Source organism: Aphelocoma coerulescens, chromosome 2 (genome assembly GCF_041296385.1).
Source record: "Aphelocoma coerulescens isolate FSJ_1873_10779 chromosome 2, UR_Acoe_1.0, whole genome shotgun sequence".
Taxonomy (NCBI): Eukaryota; Metazoa; Chordata; class Aves; order Passeriformes; family Corvidae; genus Aphelocoma; species Aphelocoma coerulescens.
In genome coordinates this window covers 96,972,715-96,993,202 of record NC_091015.1, presented here as the reverse complement: position 1 = coordinate 96,993,202, position 20,488 = coordinate 96,972,715, and positions in this window count along the sequence as shown.

Below are 20,488 nucleotides of genomic sequence, written 5' to 3'. Positions count from 1 at the left end.
CCCAGAGCTCCATGGACACTGACAGTGAGAAAGGCATGCCCAGGAGAGCACAACATTCCCCCAAAATTTTAGCCTTCGTTTTTCCTAATCGGAACTCACCTCAGCCCAATGCTGAATGTTAGGCTGCGGCTAGGGTTTGGGTTAGGGTTACGCCTAGGGTTAGGGTTCAGAAAACCACAAAGCCCTGAGCTCCAGGGACAATGACAATGAGAAAGGCAGGCCCAGGGGAGCACAGCATTACCCCAAAATTTTAGCCTTCCTATTTCCTAATCGGAAATCACCTCAGCCCAATGCTCTTTCTTTGGCTGTGCTTTGGGCTAGGGTTAGGGTTAGGGTTCCGCCTAGGGTTAGGGTTCTGAAAACCACAAGGCCCGGAGCTCCAGGGACAATGACAATGAGAAAGGCATGCCCAGGGGAGCACAACATTATCCCAAATTTCCAGCCTTCGTTTTTCCTAATTGGAACTCGCCTCAGCCCAATGCTTAATCTTAGGCTGTTCCTCGGGTTAGGAATAGGGTTAGGGTTCCGCCTAGGGTTAGGGTTCAGAAAACCACAAGGCCCGGAGCTCCAGGGACAATGACAATGAGAAAGGCATGCCCAGGGGAGCACAACATTACCCCAAACTTCCAGCCTTCGTGTTTCCTAATTGGAACTCGATTCAGCCAAATGCTGAATCTTAGGCTGTGCCTTGGGCTAGGGTTAGGGTTAGGGTTATGCCTAGGGTTAGGGTTCAGAAAACCACAAGGCCCAGAGCTCCATGGACACTGACAGTGAGAAAGGCATGCCCAGGAGAGCACAACATTCCCCCAAAACTTTAGCCTTCATTTTTCCTAATCGGAACTCACCTCAGCCCAATGCTGAATGTTAGGCTGCGGCTAGGGTTAGGGTTAGGGTTACGCCTAGGGTTAGGGTTCAGAAAACCACAAAGCCCTGAGCTCCAGGGACAATGACAATGAGAAAGGCAGGCCCAGGGGAGCACAGCATTACCCCAAAATTTTAGCCTTCGTATTTCCTAATCGTAAATCACCTCAGCCCAATGCTCTTTCTTTGGCTGTGCTTTGGGCTAGGGTTAGGCTTAGGGTTTCGCCTAGGGTTAGGGTTCAGAAAAACACAAGGCCCAGAGCTCCAGGGACATTGACTATGAGAAAGGCATGCCAAGGGGAGGACCGCATTGTCCCAAACTTGTAGCCTTCATGTTTTCCTAACCGGAACTCATCTCAGCCCAATGATCTGTCTTTGGCTGCACCTAGGGTTAGGGTTAGGGTTACACCTAGGGTTAGGGTTCAGAAAACCACAAGGCCCTGAGCTTCAGAGACAATGACAATGAGAAAGGCATGCCCAGGGGAGCGCAGCACTGTCCTAATATTACAGCTTTCCTATTTGCCCCATTGGAACTCACCTCAGCCCAATGCTGTTAATTAGCCTGAACCTAGTACTAGGGTTAGGGTTCCACCTAGGGTTAAGGTTAAGAAAACGAAAAGGCTTACAGCTATAGGGACACTGACAGCAAGAAAGGCATGCCTAGGGGACAGCATCTTTTCCCCAACCTTACAGCCTTCATGTTTTCCGAATCGGAACTCGCCTCAGCCCAATGCTGTATCTTAGGCTGCGCCTTGGGCTAGGTTTAGGGTTCGGGTTATGCCTAGGGTTAGGGTTCAGAAGACCACAAGGCCCAGATCTCCAGGGACAATGACAATGAGAGAGGCATGCCCAGGGGAGCACAATATTATCCCAAAACTTTAGCCTTCATTTTTCCTAATCGGAACTCGCCTCAGCCCAATGCTTAATCTTAGGCTGTTCCTCAGGTTAGGAGTAGGGTTAGGGTTTCACCTAGGGTTAGGGTTAAGAAAACCACAAGGCCAGATCTCCAGGGACATTGGCAGTGAGAAACGCACGCCAAGGGGAGGACCGCATTGTCCCAAACTTGTAGCCTTCATGTTTTCCTAACCGGAACTCATCTCAGCCCAATGTTCTGTCTTTGGCTGCACCTAGGGTTAGGGTTAGGGTTACGCCTAGGGTTAGGGTTCAGAAAACCACAAAGCCCTGAGCTCCAGGGACAATGACAATGAGAAAGGCAGGCCCAGGGGAGCACAGCATTACCCCAAAATTTTAGCCTTCCTATTTCCTAATCGGAAATCACCTCAGCCCAATGCTCTTTCTTTGGCTGTGCTTTGGGCTAGGGTTAGGGTTAGGGTTTCGCCTAGGGTTAGGGTTCAGAAAAACACAAGGCCCAGAGCTCCAGGGACATTGACTATGAGAAAGGCACGCCAAGGGGAGGACCGCATTGTCCCAAACTTGCAGCCTTCATGTTTTCCTAACCGGAACTCATCTCAGCCCAATGTTCTGTCTTTGGCTGCACCTAGGCTTAGGGTTAGGGTTCCGCCTAGGGTTAGGGTTCAGAAAACCACAAGGCCCAGAGCTCCAGGGACAATGACAATGAGAAAGGCATGCCCAGGGGAGCAGAACATTATCCCAAACTTCCAGCCTTCGTGTTTCCTAATTGGAACTCGCCCCAGCCCAATGCTGAATCTTAGGCTGTGCCTTGGGCTAGGGTTAGGGTTAGGGTTATGCCTAGGGTTAGGGTTCAGAAAACCACAAGGCCCAGAGCTCCATGGACACTGACAGTGAGAAAGGCATGCCCAGGAGAGCACAACATTCCCCCAAAACTTTAGCCTTCGTTTTTCCTAATCGGAACTCACCTCAGCCCAATGCTGAATGTTAGGCTGCGGCTAGGGTTAGGGTTAGGGTTACGCCTAGGGTTAGGGTTCTGAAAACCACAAGGCCCGGAGCTCCAGGGACAATGACAATGAGAAAGGCATGCCCAGGGGAGCACAAATTATCCCAAATTTCCAGCCTTCGTGTTTCCTAATTGGAACTCGCCTCAGCCCAATGCTTAATCTTAGGCTGTTCCTCGGGTTAGGAATAGGGTTAGGGTTCCGCCTAGGGTTAGGGTTCAGAAAACCACAAGGCCCGGAGCTCCAGGGACAATGACAATGAGAAAGGCATGCCCAGGGGAGCACAACATTACCCCAAACTTCCAGCCTTCGTGTTTCCTAATTGGAACTCGATTCAGCCAAATGCTGAATCTTAGGCTGTGCCTTGGGCTAGGGTTAGGGTTAGGGTTATGCCTAGGGTTAGGGTTCAGAAAACCACAAGGCCCAGAGCTCCATGGACACTGACAGTGAGAAAGGCATGCCCAGGAGAGCACAACATTCCCCCAAAATTTTAGCCTTCGTTTTTCCTAATCGGAACTCACCTCAGCCCAATGCTGAATGTTAGGCTGCGGCTAGGGTTTGGGTTAGGGTTACGCCTAGGGTTAGGGTTCAGAAAACCACAAAGCCCTGAGCTCCAGGGACAATGACAATGAGAAAGGCAGGCCCAGGGGAGCACAGCATTACCCCAAAATTTTAGCCTTCCTATTTCCTAATCGGAAATCACCTCAGCCCAATGCTCTTTCTTTGGCTGTGCTTTGGGCTAGGGTTAGGGTTAGGGTTTCGCCTAGGGTTAGGGTTCAGAAAAACACAAGGCCCAGAGCTCCAGGGACATTGACTATGAGAAAGGCATGCCAAGGGGAGGACCGCATTGTCCCAAACTTGTAGCCTTCATGTTTTCCTAACCGGAACTCATCTCAGCCCAATGTTCTGTCTTTGGCTGCACCTAGGCTTAGGGTTAGGGTTCCGCCTAGGGTTAGGGTTCAGAAAACCACAAGGCCCAGAGCTCCAGGGACAATGACAATGAGAGAGGCATGCCCAGGGGAGCAGAACATTATCCCAAACTTCCAGCCTTCGTGTTTCCTAATTGGAACTCGCCCCAGCCCAATACTGAATCTTAGGCTGTGCCTTGGGCTAGGGTTAGGGTTAGGGTTATGCCTAGGGTTAGGGTTCAGAAAACCACAAGGCCCAGAGCTCCATGGACACTGACAGTGAGAAAGGCATGCCCAGGAGAGCACAACATTCCCCCAAAACTTTAGCCTTCGTTTTTCCTAATCGGAACTCACCTCAGCCCAATGCTGAATGTTAGGCTGCGGCTAGGGTTTGGGTTAGGGTTACGCCTAGGGTTAGGGTTCAGAAAACCACAAAGCCCTGAGCTCCAGGGACAATGACAATGAGAAAGGCAGGCCCAGGGGAGCACAGCATTACCCCAAAATTTTAGCCTTCGTATTTCCTAATCGTAAATCACCTCAGCCCAATGCTCTTTCTTTGGCTGTGCTTTGGGCTAGGGTTAGGGTTAGGGTTTCGCCTAGGGTTAGGGTTCAGAAAAACACAAGGCCCAGAGCTCCAGGGACATTGACTATGAGAAAGGCATGCCAAGGGGAGGACCGCATTGTCCCAAACTTGTAGCCTTCATGTTTTCCTAACCGGAACTCATCTCAGCCCAATGTTCTGTCTTTGGCTGCACCTAGGCTTAGGGTTAGGGTTCCGCCTAGGGTTAGGGTTCAGAAAACCACAAGGCCCAGAGCTCCAGGGACAATGACAATGAGAGAGGCATGCCCAGGGGAGCAGAACATTATCCCAAACTTCCAGCCTTCGTGTTTCCTAATTGGAACTCGCCCCAGCCCAATACTGAATCTTAGGCTGTGCCTTGGGCTAGGGTTAGGGTTAGGGTTATGCCTAGGGTTAGGGTTCAGAAAACCACAAGGCCCAGAGCTCCATGGACACTGACAGTGAGAAAGGCATGCCCAGGAGAGCACAACATTCCCCCAAAACTTTAGCCTTCGTTTTTCCTAATCGGAACTCACCTCAGCCCAATGCTGAATGTTAGGCTGCGGCTAGGGTTAGGGTTAGGGTTCCGCCTAGGGTTAGGGTTCAGAAAACCACAAAGCCCTGAGCTCCAGGGACAATGACAATGAGAAAGGCAGGCCCAGGGGAGCACAGCATTACCCCAAAATTTTAGCCTTCCTATTTCCTAATCGTAAATCACCTCAGCCCAATGCTCTTTCTTTGGCTGTGCTTTGGGCTAGGGTTAGGGTTAGGGTTTCGCCTAGGGTTAGGGTTCAGAAAAACACAAGGCCCAGAGCTCCAGGGACATTGACTATGAGAAAGGCATGCCAAGGGGAGGACCGCATTGTCCCAAACTTGTAGCCTTCATGTTTTCCTAACCGGAACTCATCTCAGCCCAATGATCTGTCTTTGGCTGCACCTAGGGTTAGGGTTAGGGTTACACCTAGGGTTAGGGTTCAGAAAACCACAAGGCCCTGAGCTTCAGAGACAATGACAATGAGAAAGGCATGCCCAGGGGAGCGCAGCACTGTCCTAATATTACAGCTTTCCTATTTGCCCCATTGGAACTCACCTCAGCCCAATGCTGTTAATTAGCCTGAACCTAGTACTAGGGTTAGGGTTCCACCTAGGGTTAAGGTTAAGAAAACGAAAAGGCTTACAGCTATAGGGACACTGACAGCAAGAAAGGCATGCCTAGGGGACAGCATCTTTTCCCCAACCTTACAGCCTTCATGTTTTCCGAATCGGAACTCGCCTCAGCCCAATGCTGTATCTTAGGCTGCGCCTTGGGCTAGGTTTAGGGTTCGGGTTATGCCTAGGGTTAGGGTTCAGAAGACCACAAGGCCCAGATCTCCAGGGACAATGACAATGAGAGAGGCATGCCCAGGGGAGCACAATATTATCCCAAAACTTTAGCCTTCATTTTTCCTAATCGGAACTCGCCTCAGCCCAATGCTTAATCTTAGGCTGTTCCTCAGGTTAGGAGTAGGGTTAGGGTTTCACCTAGGGTTAGGGTTAAGAAAACCACAAGGCCAGATCTCCAGGGACATTGGCAGTGAGAAACGCACGCCAAGGGGAGGACCGCATTGTCCCAAACTTGTAGCCTTCATGTTTTCCTAACCGGAACTCATCTCAGCCCAATGTTCTGTCTTTGGCTGCACCTAGGGTTAGGGTTAGGGTTACGCCTAGGGTTAGGGTTCAGAAAACCACAAAGCCCTGAGCTCCAGGGACGCTGACAATGAGAAAGGCATGCCAAGGGGATTGCATCTTTACCCCAACCTTGCAGTTGTCATGTTTTATAAATTGGAACTCACCTCAGCCCAATGCTCTATCTTAGGCTGTGCCTTGGGCTAGGGTTAGGGTTAGGGTTATGCCTAGGGTTAGGGTTCCGAAAACCACAAGGCCCAGAGCTCCAGGGACAATGACAATGAGAGAGGCATTCCCAGGGGAGCAGAACATTATCCCAAACTTCCAGCCTTCGTGTTTCCTAATTGGAACTCGCCCCAGCCCAATGCTGAATCTTAGGCTGTGCCTTGGGCTAGGGTTAGGGTTAGGGTTATGCCTAGGGTTAGGGTTCAGAAAACCACAAGTCCCAGAGCTCCATGGACACTGACAGTGAGAAAGGCATGCCCAGGAGAGCACAACATTCCCCCAAAACTTTAGCCTTCGTTTTTCCTAATCGGAACTCACCTCAGCCCAATGCTGAATGTTAGGCTGCGGCTAGGGTTAGGGTTAGGGTTCCGCCTAGGGTTAGGGTTCTGAAAACCACAAGGCCCGGAGCTCCAGGGACAATGACAATGAGAAAGGCATGCCCAGGGGAGCACAACATTATCCCAAATTTCCAGCCTTCGTGTTTCCTAATTGGAACTCGCCTCAGCCCAATGCTTAATCTTAGGCTGTTCCTCGGGTTAGGAATAGGGTTAGGGTTCCGCCTAGGGTTAGGGTTCAGAAAACCACAAGGCCCGGAGCTCCAGGGACAATGACAATGAGAAAGGCATGCCCAGGGGAGCACAACATTACCCCAAACTTCCAGCCTTCGTGTTTCCTAATTGGAACTCGATTCAGCCAAATGCTGAATCTTAGGCTGTGCCTTGGGCTAGGGTTAGGGTTAGGGTTATGCCTAGGGTTAGGGTTCAGAAAACCACAAGGCCCAGAGCTCCATGGACACTGACAGTGAGAAAGGCATGCCCAGGAGAGCACAACATTCCCCCAAAACTTTAGCCTTCGTTTTTCCTAATCGGAACTCACCTCAGCCCAATGCTGAATGTTAGGCTGCGGCTAGGGTTAGGGTTAGGGTTCCGCCTAGGGTTAGGGTTCAGAAAACCACAAAGCCCTGAGCTCCAGGGACAATGACAATGAGAAAGGCAGGCCCAGGGGAGCACAGCATTACCCCAAAATTTTAGCCTTCCTATTTCCTAATCGGAAATCACCTCAGCCCAATGCTCTTTCTTTGGCTGTGCTTTGGGCTAGGGTTAGGGTTAGGGTTTCGCCTAGGGTTAGGGTTCAGAAAAACACAAGGCCCAGAGCTTTAGGGACATTGACTATGAGAAAGGCACGCCAAGGGGAGGACCGCATTGTCCCAAACTTGTAGCCTTCATGTTTTCCTAACCGGAACTCATCTCAGCCCAATGTTCTGTCTTTGGCTGCACCTAGGGTTAGGGTTAGGGTTCCGCCTAGGGTTAGGGTTCAGAAAACCACAAGGCCCAGAGCTCCAGGGACAATGACAATGAGAGAGGCATGCCCAGGGGAGCAGAACATTATCCCAAACTTCCAGCCTTCGTGTTTCCTAATTGGAACTCGCCCCAGCCCAATACTGAATCTTAGGCTGTGCCTTGGGCTAGGGTTAGGGTTAGGGTTATGCCTAGGGTTAGGGTTCAGAAAACCACAAGGCCCAGAGCTCCATGGACACTGACAGTGAGAAAGGCATGCCCAGGAGAGCACAACATTCCCCCAAAACTTTAGCCTTCGTTTTTCCTAATCGGAACTCACCTCAGCCCAATGCTGAATGTTAGGCTGCGGCTAGGGTTAGGGTTAGGGTTCCGCCTAGGGTTAGGGTTCTGAAAACCACAAGGCCCGGAGCTCCAGGGACAATGACAATGAGAAAGGCATGCCCAGGGGAGCACAACATTATCCCAAATTTCCAGCCTTCGTTTTTCCTAATTGGAACTCGCCTCAGCCCAATGCTTAATCTTAGGCTGTTCCTCGGGTTAGGAATAGGGTTAGGGTTCCGCCTAGGGTTAGGGTTCAGAAAACCACAAGGCCCGGAGCTCCAGGGACAATGACAATGAGAAAGGCATGCCCAGGGGAGCACAACATTACCCCAAACTTCCAGCCTTCGTGTTTCCTAATTGGAACTCGATTCAGCCAAATGCTGAATCTTAGGCTGTGCCTTGGGCTAGGGTTAGGGTTAGGGTTATGCCTAGGGTTAGGGTTCAGAAAACCACAAGGCCCAGAGCTCCATGGACACTGACAGTGAGAAAGGCATGCCCAGGAGAGCACAACATTCCCCCAAAACTTTAGCCTTCATTTTTCCTAATCGGAACTCACCTCAGCCCAATGCTGAATGTTAGGCTGCGGCTAGGGTTAGGGTTAGGGTTACGCCTAGGGTTAGGGTTCAGAAAACCACAAAGCCCTGAGCTCCAGGGACAATGACAATGAGAAAGGCAGGCCCAGGGGAGCACAGCATTACCCCAAAATTTTAGCCTTCGTATTTCCTAATCGTAAATCACCTCAGCCCAATGCTCTTTCTTTGGCTGTGCTTTGGGCTAGGGTTAGGGTTAGGGTTTCGCCTAGGGTTAGGGTTCAGAAAAACACAAGGCCCAGAGCTCCAGGGACATTGACTATGAGAAAGGCATGCCAAGGGGAGGACCGCATTGTCCCAAACTTGTAGCCTTCATGTTTTCCTAACCGGAACTCATCTCAGCCCAATGATCTGTCTTTGGCTGCACCTAGGGTTAGGGTTAGGGTTACACCTAGGGTTAGGGTTCAGAAAACCACAAGGCCCTGAGCTTCAGAGACAATGACAATGAGAAAGGCATGCCCAGGGGAGCGCAGCACTGTCCTAATATTACAGCTTTCCTATTTGCCCCATTGGAACTCACCTCAGCCCAATGCTGTTAATTAGCCTGAACCTAGTACTAGGGTTAGGGTTCCACCTAGGGTTAAGGTTAAGAAAACGAAAAGGCTTACAGCTATAGGGACACTGACAGCAAGAAAGGCATGCCTAGGGGACAGCATCTTTTCCCCAACCTTACAGCCTTCATGTTTTCCGAATCGGAACTCGCCTCAGCCCAATGCTGTATCTTAGGCTGCGCCTTGGGCTAGGTTTAGGGTTCGGGTTATGCCTAGGGTTAGGGTTCAGAAGACCACAAGGCCCAGATCTCCAGGGACAATGACAATGAGAGAGGCATGCCCAGGGGAGCACAATATTATCCCAAAACTTTAGCCTTCATTTTTCCTAATCGGAACTCGCCTCAGCCCAATGCTTAATCTTAGGCTGTTCCTCAGGTTAGGAGTAGGGTTAGGGTTTCACCTAGGGTTAGGGTTAAGAAAACCACAAGGCCAGATCTCCAGGGACATTGGCAGTGAGAAACGCACGCCAAGGGGAGGACCGCATTGTCCCAAACTTGTAGCCTTCATGTTTTCCTAACCGGAACTCATCTCAGCCCAATGTTCTGTCTTTGGCTGCACCTAGGGTTAGGGTTAGGGTTACGCCTAGGGTTAGGGTTCAGAAAACCACAAAGCCCTGAGCTCCAGGGACAATGACAATGAGAAAGGCAGGCCCAGGGGAGCACAGCATTACCCCAAAATTTTAGCCTTCCTATTTCCTAATCGGAAATCACCTCAGCCCAATGCTCTTTCTTTGGCTGTGCTTTGGGCTAGGGTTAGGGTTAGGGTTTCGCCTAGGGTTAGGGTTCAGAAAAACACAAGGCCCAGAGCTCCAGGGACATTGACTATGAGAAAGGCACGCCAAGGGGAGGACCGCATTGTCCCAAACTTGTAGCCTTCATGTTTTCCTAACCGGAACTCATCTCAGCCCAATGTTCTGTCTTTGGCTGCACCTAGGCTTAGGGTTAGGGTTCCGCCTAGGGTTAGGGTTCAGAAAACCACAAGGCCCAGAGCTCCAGGGACAATGACAATGAGAGAGGCATGCCCAGGGGAGCAGAACATTATCCCAAACTTCCAGCCTTCGTGTTTCCTAATTGGAACTCGCCCCAGCCCAATGCTGAATCTTAGGCTGTGCCTTGGGCTAGGGTTAGGGTTAGGGTTATGCCTAGGGTTAGGGTTCAGAAAACCACAAGGCCCAGAGCTCCATGGACACTGACAGTGAGAAAGGCATGCCCAGGAGAGCACAACATTCCCCCAAAACTTTAGCCTTCGTTTTTCCTAATCGGAACTCACCTCAGCCCAATGCTGAATGTTAGGCTGCGGCTAGGGTTAGGGTTAGGGTTACGCCTAGGGTTAGGGTTCTGAAAACCACAAGGCCCGGAGCTCCAGGGACAATGACAATGAGAAAGGCATGCCCAGGGGAGCACAAATTATCCCAAATTTCCAGCCTTCGTGTTTCCTAATTGGAACTCGCCTCAGCCCAATGCTTAATCTTAGGCTGTTCCTCGGGTTAGGAATAGGGTTAGGGTTCCGCCTAGGGTTAGGGTTCAGAAAACCACAAGGCCCGGAGCTCCAGGGACAATGACAATGAGAAAGGCATGCCCAGGGGAGCACAACATTACCCCAAACTTCCAGCCTTCGTGTTTCCTAATTGGAACTCGATTCAGCCAAATGCTGAATCTTAGGCTGTGCCTTGGGCTAGGGTTAGGGTTAGGGTTATGCCTAGGGTTAGGGTTCAGAAAACCACAAGGCCCAGAGCTCCATGGACACTGACAGTGAGAAAGGCATGCCCAGGAGAGCACAACATTCCCCCAAAATTTTAGCCTTCGTTTTTCCTAATCGGAACTCACCTCAGCCCAATGCTGAATGTTAGGCTGCGGCTAGGGTTAGGGTTAGGGTTACGCCTAGGGTTAGGGTTCAGAAAACCACAAAGCCCTGAGCTCCAGGGACAATGACAATGAGAAAGGCAGGCCCAGGGGAGCACAGCATTACCCCAAAATTTTAGCCTTCCTATTTCCTAATCGGAAATCACCTCAGCCCAATGCTCTTTCTTTGGCTGTGCTTTGGGCTAGGGTTAGGGTTAGGGTTTCGCCTAGGGTTAGGGTTCAGAAAAACACAAGGCCCAGAGCTCCAGGGACATTGACTATGAGAAAGGCATGCCAAGGGGAGGACCGCATTGTCCCAAACTTGTAGCCTTCATGTTTTCCTAACCGGAACTCATCTCAGCCCAATGTTCTGTCTTTGGCTGCACCTAGGCTTAGGGTTAGGGTTCCGCCTAGGGTTAGGGTTCAGAAAACCACAAGGCCCAGAGCTCCAGGGACAATGACAATGAGAGAGGCATGCCCAGGGGAGCAGAACATTATCCCAAACTTCCAGCCTTCGTGTTTCCTAATTGGAACTCGCCCCAGCCCAATAATGAATCTTAGGCTGTGCCTTGGGCTAGGGTTAGGGTTAGGGTTATGCCTAGGGTTAGGGTTCAGAAAACCACAAGGCCCAGAGCTCCATGGACACTGACAGTGAGAAAGGCATGCCCAGGAGAGCACAACATTCCCCCAAAACTTTAGCCTTCGTTTTTCCTAATCGGAACTCACCTCAGCCCAATGCTGAATGTTAGGCTGCGGCTAGGGTTTGGGTTAGGGTTACGCCTAGGGTTAGGGTTCAGAAAACCACAAAGCCCTGAGCTCCAGGGACAATGACAATGAGAAAGGCAGGCCCAGGGGAGCACAGCATTACCCCAAAATTTTAGCCTTCGTATTTCCTAATCGTAAATCACCTCAGCCCAATGCTCTTTCTTTGGCTGTGCTTTGGGCTAGGGTTAGGGTTAGGGTTTCGCCTAGGGTTAGGGTTCAGAAAAACACAAGGCCCAGAGCTCCAGGGACATTGACTATGAGAAAGGCATGCCAAGGGGAGGACCGCATTGTCCCAAACTTGTAGCCTTCATGTTTTCCTAACCGGAACTCATCTCAGCCCAATGTTCTGTCTTTGGCTGCACCTAGGCTTAGGGTTAGGGTTCCGCCTAGGGTTAGGGTTCAGAAAACCACAAGGCCCAGAGCTCCAGGGACAATGACAATGAGAGAGGCATGCCCAGGGGAGCAGAACATTATCCCAAACTTCCAGCCTTCGTGTTTCCTAATTGGAACTCGCCCCAGCCCAATACTGAATCTTAGGCTGTGCCTTGGGCTAGGGTTAGGGTTAGGGTTATGCCTAGGGTTAGGGTTCAGAAAACCACAAGGCCCAGAGCTCCATGGACACTGACAGTGAGAAAGGCATGCCCAGGAGAGCACAACATTCCCCCAAAACTTTAGCCTTCGTTTTTCCTAATCGGAACTCACCTCAGCCCAATGCTGAATGTTAGGCTGCGGCTAGGGTTAGGGTTAGGGTTCCGCCTAGGGTTAGGGTTCAGAAAACCACAAAGCCCTGAGCTCCAGGGACAATGACAATGAGAAAGGCAGGCCCAGGGGAGCACAGCATTACCCCAAAATTTTAGCCTTCCTATTTCCTAATCGTAAATCACCTCAGCCCAATGCTCTTTCTTTGGCTGTGCTTTGGGCTAGGGTTAGGGTTAGGGTTTCGCCTAGGGTTAGGGTTCAGAAAAACACAAGGCCCAGAGCTCCAGGGACATTGACTATGAGAAAGGCATGCCAAGGGGAGGACCGCATTGTCCCAAACTTGTAGCCTTCATGTTTTCCTAACCGGAACTCATCTCAGCCCAATGATCTGTCTTTGGCTGCACCTAGGGTTAGGGTTAGGGTTACACCTAGGGTTAGGGTTCAGAAAACCACAAGGCCCTGAGCTTCAGAGACAATGACAATGAGAAAGGCATGCCCAGGGGAGCGCAGCACTGTCCTAATATTACAGCTTTCCTATTTGCCCCATTGGAACTCACCTCAGCCCAATGCTGTTAATTAGCCTGAACCTAGTACTAGGGTTAGGGTTCCACCTAGGGTTAAGGTTAAGAAAACGAAAAGGCTTACAGCTATAGGGACACTGACAGCAAGAAAGGCATGCCTAGGGGACAGCATCTTTTCCCCAACCTTACAGCCTTCATGTTTTCCGAATCGGAACTCGCCTCAGCCCAATGCTGTATCTTAGGCTGCGCCTTGGGCTAGGTTTAGGGTTCGGGTTATGCCTAGGGTTAGGGTTCAGAAGACCACAAGGCCCAGATCTCCAGGGACAATGACAATGAGAGAGGCATGCCCAGGGGAGCACAATATTATCCCAAAACTTTAGCCTTCATTTTTCCTAATCGGAACTCGCCTCAGCCCAATGCTTAATCTTAGGCTGTTCCTCAGGTTAGGAGTAGGGTTAGGGTTTCACCTAGGGTTAGGGTTAAGAAAACCACAAGGCCAGATCTCCAGGGACATTGGCAGTGAGAAACGCACGCCAAGGGGAGGACCGCATTGTCCCAAACTTGTAGCCTTCATGTTTTCCTAACCGGAACTCATCTCAGCCCAATGTTCTGTCTTTGGCTGCACCTAGGGTTAGGGTTAGGGTTACGCCTAGGGTTAGGGTTCAGAAAACCACAAAGCCCTGAGCTCCAGGGACGCTGACAATGAGAAAGGCATGCCAAGGGGATTGCATCTTTACCCCAACCTTGCAGTTGTCATGTTTTATAAATTGGAACTCACCTCAGCCCAATGCTCTATCTTAGGCTGTGCCTTGGGCTAGGGTTAGGGTTAGGGTTATGCCTAGGGTTAGGGTTCCGAAAACCACAAGGCCCAGAGCTCCAGGGACAATGACAATGAGAGAGGCATGCCCAGGGGAGCAGAACATTATCCCAAACTTCCAGCCTTCGTGTTTCCTAATTGGAACTCGCCCCAGCCCAATGCTGAATCTTAGGCTGTGCCTTGGGCTAGGGTTAGGGTTAGGGTTATGCCTAGGGTTAGGGTTCAGAAAACCACAAGGCCCAGAGCTCCATGGACACTGACAGTGAGAAAGGCATGCCCAGGAGAGCACAACATTCCCCCAAAACTTTAGCCTTCGTTTTTCCTAATCGGAACTCACCTCAGCCCAATGCTGAATGTTAGGCTGCGGCTAGGGTTAGGGTTAGGGTTCCGCCTAGGGTTAGGGTTCTGAAAACCACAAGGCCCGGAGCTCCAGGGACAATGACAATGAGAAAGGCATGCCCAGGGGAGCACAACATTATCCCAAATTTCCAGCCTTCGTTTTTCCTAATTGGAACTCGCCTCAGCCCAATGCTTAATCTTAGGCTGTTCCTCGGGTTAGGAATAGGGTTAGGGTTCCGCCTAGGGTTAGGGTTCAGAAAACCACAAGGCCCGGAGCTCCAGGGACAATGACAATGAGAAAGGCATGCCCAGGGGAGCACAACATTACCCCAAACTTCCAGCCTTCGTGTTTCCTAATTGGAACTCGATTCAGCCAAATGCTGAATCTTAGGCTGTGCCTTGGGCTAGGGTTAGGGTTAGGGTTATGCCTAGGGTTAGGGTTCAGAAAACCACAAGGCCCAGAGCTCCATGGACACTGACAGTGAGAAAGGCATGCCCAGGAGAGCACAACATTCCCCCAAAACTTTAGCCTTCATTTTTCCTAATCGGAACTCACCTCAGCCCAATGCTGAATGTTAGGCTGCGGCTAGGGTTAGGGTTAGGGTTACGCCTAGGGTTAGGGTTCAGAAAACCACAAAGCCCTGAGCTCCAGGGACAATGACAATGAGAAAGGCAGGCCCAGGGGAGCACAGCATTACCCCAAAATTTTAGCCTTCCTATTTCCTAATCGGAAATCACCTCAGCCCAATGCTCTTTCTTTGGCTGTGCTTTGGGCTAGGGTTAGGGTTAGGGTTTCGCCTAGGGTTAGGGTTCAGAAAAACACAAGGCCCAGAGCTCCAGGGACATTGACTATGAGAAAGGCATGCCAAGGGGAGGACCGCATTGTCCCAAACTTGTAGCCTTCATGTTTTCCTAACCGGAACTCATCTCAGCCCAATGATCTGTCTTTGGCTGCACCTAGGGTTAGGGTTAGGGTTACACCTAGGGTTAGGGTTCAGAAAACCACAAGGCCCTGAGCTTCAGAGACAATGACAATGAGAAAGGCATGCCCAGGGGAGCGCAGCACTGTCCTAATATTACAGCTTTCCTATTTGCCCCATTGGAACTCACCTCAGCCCAATGCTGTTAATTAGCCTGAACCTAGTACTAGGGTTAGGGTTCCACCTAGGGTTAAGGTTAAGAAAACGAAAAGGCTTACAGCTATAGGGACACTGACAGCAAGAAAGGCATGCCTAGGGGACAGCATCTTTTCCCCAACCTTACAGCCTTCATGTTTTCCGAATCGGAACTCGCCTCAGCCCAATGCTGTATCTTAGGCTGCGCCTTGGGCTAGGTTTAGGGTTCGGGTTATGCCTAGGGTTAGGGTTCAGAAGACCACAAGGCCCAGATCTCCAGGGACAATGACAATGAGAGAGGCATGCCCAGGGGAGCACAATATTATCCCAAAACTTTAGCCTTCATTTTTCCTAATCGGAACTCGCCTCAGCCCAATGCTTAATCTTAGGCTGTTCCTCAGGTTAGGAGTAGGGTTAGGGTTTCACCTAGGGTTAGGGTTAAGAAAACCACAAGGCCAGATCTCCAGGGACATTGGCAGTGAGAAACGCACGCCAAGGGGAGGACCGCATTGTCCCAAACTTGTAGCCTTCATGTTTTCCTAACCGGAACTCATCTCAGCCCAATGTTCTGTCTTTGGCTGCACCTAGGGTTAGGGTTAGGGTTACGCCTAGGGTTAGGGTTCAGAAAACCACAAAGCCCTGAGCTCCAGGGACAATGACAATGAGAAAGGCAGGCCCAGGGGAGCACAGCATTACCCCAAAATTTTAGCCTTCCTATTTCCTAATCGGAAATCACCTCAGCCCAATGCTCTTTCTTTGGCTGTGCTTTGGGCTAGGGTTAGGGTTAGGGTTTCGCCTAGGGTTAGGGTTCAGAAAAACACAAGGCCCAGAGCTCCAGGGACATTGACTATGAGAAAGGCACGCCAAGGGGAGGACCGCATTGTCCCAAACTTGTAGCCTTCATGTTTTCCTAACCGGAACTCATCTCAGCCCAATGTTCTGTCTTTGGCTGCACCTAGGCTTAGGGTTAGGGTTCCGCCTAGGGTTAGGGTTCAGAAAACCACAAGGCCCAGAGCTCCAGGGACAATGACAATGAGAGAGGCATGCCCAGGGGAGCAGAACATTATCCCAAACTTCCAGCCTTCGTGTTTCCTAATTGGAACTCGCCCCAGCCCAATGCTGAATCTTAGGCTGTGCCTTGGGCTAGGGTTAGGGTTAGGGTTATGCCTAGGGTTAGGGTTCAGAAAACCACAAGGCCCAGAGCTCCATGGACACTGACAGTGAGAAAGGCATGCCCAGGAGAGCACAACATTCCCCCAAAACTTTAGCCTTCGTTTTTCCTAATCGGAACTCACCTCAGCCCAATGCTGAATGTTAGGCTGCGGCTAGGGTTAGGGTTAGGGTTCCGCCTAGGGTTAGGGTTCTGAAAACCACAAGGCCCGGAGCTCCAGGGACAATGACAATGAGAAAGGCATGCCCAGGGGAGCACAACATTATCCCAAATTTCCAGCCTTCATGTTTCCTAATTGGAACTCGCCTCAGCCCAATGCTTAATCTTAGGCTGTTCCTCGGGTTAGGAATAGGGTTAGGGTTCCGCCTAGGGTTAGGGTTCAGAAAACCACAAGGCCCGGAGCTCCAGGGACAATGACAATGAGAAAGGCATGCCCAGGGGAGCACAACATTACCCCAAACTTCCAGCCTTCGTGTTTCCTAATTGGAACTCGATTCAGCCAAATGCTGAATCTTAGGCTGTGCCTTGGGCTAGGGTTAGGGTTAGGGTTATGCCTAGGGTTAGGGTTCAGAAAACCACAAGGCCCAGAGCTCCATGGACACTGACAGTGAGAAAGGCATGCCCAGGAGAGCACAACATTCCCCCAAAACTTTAGCCTTCGTTTTTCCTAATCGGAACTCACCTCAGCCCAATGCTGAATGTTAGGCTGCGGCTAGGGTTTGGGTTAGGGTTACGCCTAGGGTTAGGGTTCAGAAAACCACAAAGCCCTGAGCTCCAGGGACAATGACAATGAGAAAGGCAGGCCCAGGGGAGCACAGCATTACCCCAAAATTTTAGCCTTCCTATTTCCTAATCGGAAATCACCTCAGCCCAATGCTCTTTCTTTGGCTGTGCTTTGGGCTAGGGTTAGGGTTAGGGTTTCGCCTAGGGTTAGGGTTCAGAAAAACACAAGGCCCAGAGCTCCAGGGACATTGACTATGAGAAAGGCACGCCAAGGGGAGGACCGCATTGTCCCAAACTTGTAGCCTTCATGTTTTCCTAACCGGAACTCATCTCAGCCCAATGTTCTGTCTTTGGCTGCACCTAGGCTTAGGGTTAGGGTTCCGCCTAGGGTTAGGGTTCAGAAAACCACAAGGCCCAGAGCTCCAGGGACAATGACAATGAGAGAGGCATGCCCAGGGGAGCAGAACATTATCCCAAACTTCCAGCCTTCGTGTTTCCTAATTGGAACTCGCCCCAGCCCAATGCTGAATCTTAGGCTGTGCCTTGGGCTAGGGTTAGGGTTAGGGTTATGCCTAGGGTTAGGGTTCAGAAAACCACAAGGCCCAGAGCTCCATGGACACTGACAGTGAGAAAGGCATGCCCAGGAGAGCACAACATTCCCCCAAAACTTTAGCCTTCGTTTTTCCTAATTGGAACTCACCTCAGCCCAATGCTGAATGTTAGGCTGCGGCTAGGGTTAGGGTTAGGGTTCCGCCTAGGGTTAGGGTTCTGAAAACCACAAGGCCCGGAGCTCCAGGGACAATGACAATGAGAAAGGCATGCCCAGGGGAGCACAACATTATCCCAAATTTCCAGCCTTCATGTTTCCTAATTGGAACTCGCCTCAGCCCAATGCTTAATCTTAGGCTGTTCCTCGGGTTAGGAATAGGGTTAGGGTTCCGCCTAGGGTTAGGGTTCAGAAAACCACAAGGCCCGGAGCTCCAGGGACAATGACAATGAGAAAGGCATGCCCAGGGGAGCACAACATTACCCCAAACTTCCAGCCTTCGTGTTTCCTAATTGGAACTCGATTCAGCCAAATGCTGAATCTTAGGCTGTGCCTTGGGCTAGGGTTAGGGTTAGGGTTATGCCTAGGGTTAGGGTTCAGAAAACCACAAGGCCCAGAGCTCCATGGACACTGACAGTGAGAAAGGCATGCCCAGGAGAGCACAACATTCCCCCAAAACTTTAGCCTTCGTTTTTCCTAATCGGAACTCACCTCAGCCCAATGCTGAATGTTAGGCTGCGGCTAGGGTTTGGGTTAGGGTTATGCCTAGGGTTAGGGTTCAGAAAACCACAAAGCCCTGAGCTCCAGGGACAATGACAATGAGAAAGGCAGGCCCAGGGGAGCACAGCATTACCCCAAAATTTTAGCCTTCCTATTTCCTAATCGGAAATCACCTCAGCCCAATGCTCTTTCTTTGGCTGTGCTTTGGGCTAGGGTTAGGGTTAGGGTTTCGCCTAGGGTTAGGGTTCAGAAAAACACAAGGCCCAGAGCTCCAGGGACATTGACAATGAGAAAGGCATGCCCAGGGGAGGACCGCATTGTCCCAAACTTGTAGCCTTCATGTTTTCCTAACCGGAACTCATCTCAGCCCAATGTTCTGTCTTTGGCTGCACCTAGGCTTAGGGTTAGGGTTCCGCCTAGGGTTAGGGTTCAGAAAACCACAAGGCCCAGAGCTCCAGGGACAATGACAATGAGAGAGGCATGCCCAGGGGAGCAGAACATTATCCCAAACTTCCAGCCTTCGTGTTTCCTAATTGGAACTCGCCCCAGCCCAATACTGAATCTTAGGCTGTGCCTTGGGCTAGGGTTAGGGTTAGGGTTATGCCTAGGGTTAGGGTTCAGAAAACCACAAGGCCCAGAGCTCCATGGACACTGACAGTGAGAAAGGCATGCCCAGGAGAGCACAACATTCCCCCAAAACTTTAGCCTTCGTTTTTCCTAATCGGAACTCACCTCAGCCCAATGCTGAATGTTAGGCTGCGGCTAGGGTTAGGGTTAGGGTTCCGCCTAGGGTTAGGGTTCTGAAAACCACAAGGCCCGGAGCTCCAGGGACAATGACAATGAGAAAGGCATGCCCAGGGGAGCACAACATTATCCCAAATTTCCAGCCTTCGTTTTTCCTAATTGGAACTCGCCTCAGCCCAATGCTTAATCTTAGGCTGTTCCTCGGGTTAGGAATAGGGTTAGGGTTCCGCCTAGGGTTAGGGTTCAGAAAACCACAAGGCCCGGAGCTCCAGGGACAATGACAATGAGAAAGGCATGCCCAGGGGAGCACAACATTACCCCAAACTTCCAGCCTTCGTGTTTCCTAATTGGAACTCGATTCAGCCAAATGCTGAATCTTAGGCTGTGCCTTGGGCTAGGGTTAGGGTTAGGGTTATGCCTAGGGTTAGGGTTCAGAAAACCACAAGGCCCAGAGCTCCATGGACACTGACAGTGAGAAAGGCATGCCCAGGAGAGCACAACATTCCCCCAAAACTTTAGCCTTCATTTTTCCTAATCGGAACTCACCTCAGCCCAATGCTGAATGTTAGGCTGCGGCTAGGGTTAGGGTTAGGGTTACGCCTAGGGTTAGGGTTCAGAAAACCACAAAGCCCTGAGCTCCAGGGACAATGACAATGAGAAAGGCAGGCCCAGGGGAGCACAGCATTACCCCAAAATTTTAGCCTTCGTATTTCCTAATCGTAAATCACCTCAGCCCAATGCTCTTTCTTTGGCTGTGCTTTGGGCTAGGGTTAGGGTTAGGGTTTCGCCTAGGGTTAGGGTTCAGAAAAACACAAGGCCCAGAGCTCCAGGGACATTGACTATGAGAAAGGCATGCCAAGGGGAGGACCGCATTGTCCCAAACTTGTAGCCTTCATGTTTTCCTAACCGGAACTCATCTCAGCCCAATGATCTGTCTTTGGCTGCACCTAGGGTTAGGGTTAGGGTTACACCTAGGGTTAGGGTTCAGAAAACCACAAGGCCCTGAGCTTCAGAGACAATGACAATGAGAAAGGCATGCCCAGGGGAGCGCAGCACTGTCCTAATATTACAGCTTTCCTATTTGCCCCATTGGAACTCACCTCAGCCCAATGCTGTTAATTAGCCTGAACCTAGTACTAGGGTTAGGGTTCCACCTAGGGTTAAGGTTAAGAAAACGAAAAGGCTTACAGCTATAGGGACACTGACAGAAAGAAAGGCATGCCTAGGGGACAGCATCTTTTCCCCAACCTTACAGCCTTCATGTTTTCCGAATCGGAACTCGCCTCAGCCCAATGCTGTATCTTAGGCTGCGCCTTGGGCTAGGTTTAGGGTTCGGGTTATGCCTAGGGTTAGGGTTCAGAAGACCACAAGGCCCAGATCTCCAGGGACAATGACAATGAGAGAGGCATGCCCAGGGGAGCACAATATTATCCCAAAACTTTAGCCTTCATTTTTCCTAATCGGAACTCGCCTCAGCCCAATGCTTAATCTTAGGCTGTTCCTCAGGTTAGGAGTAGGGTTAGGGTTTCACCTAGGGTTAGGGTTAAGAAAACCACAAGGCCAGATCTCCAGGGACATTGGCAGTGAGAAACGCACGCCAAGGGGAGGACCGCATTGTCCCAAACTTGTAGCCT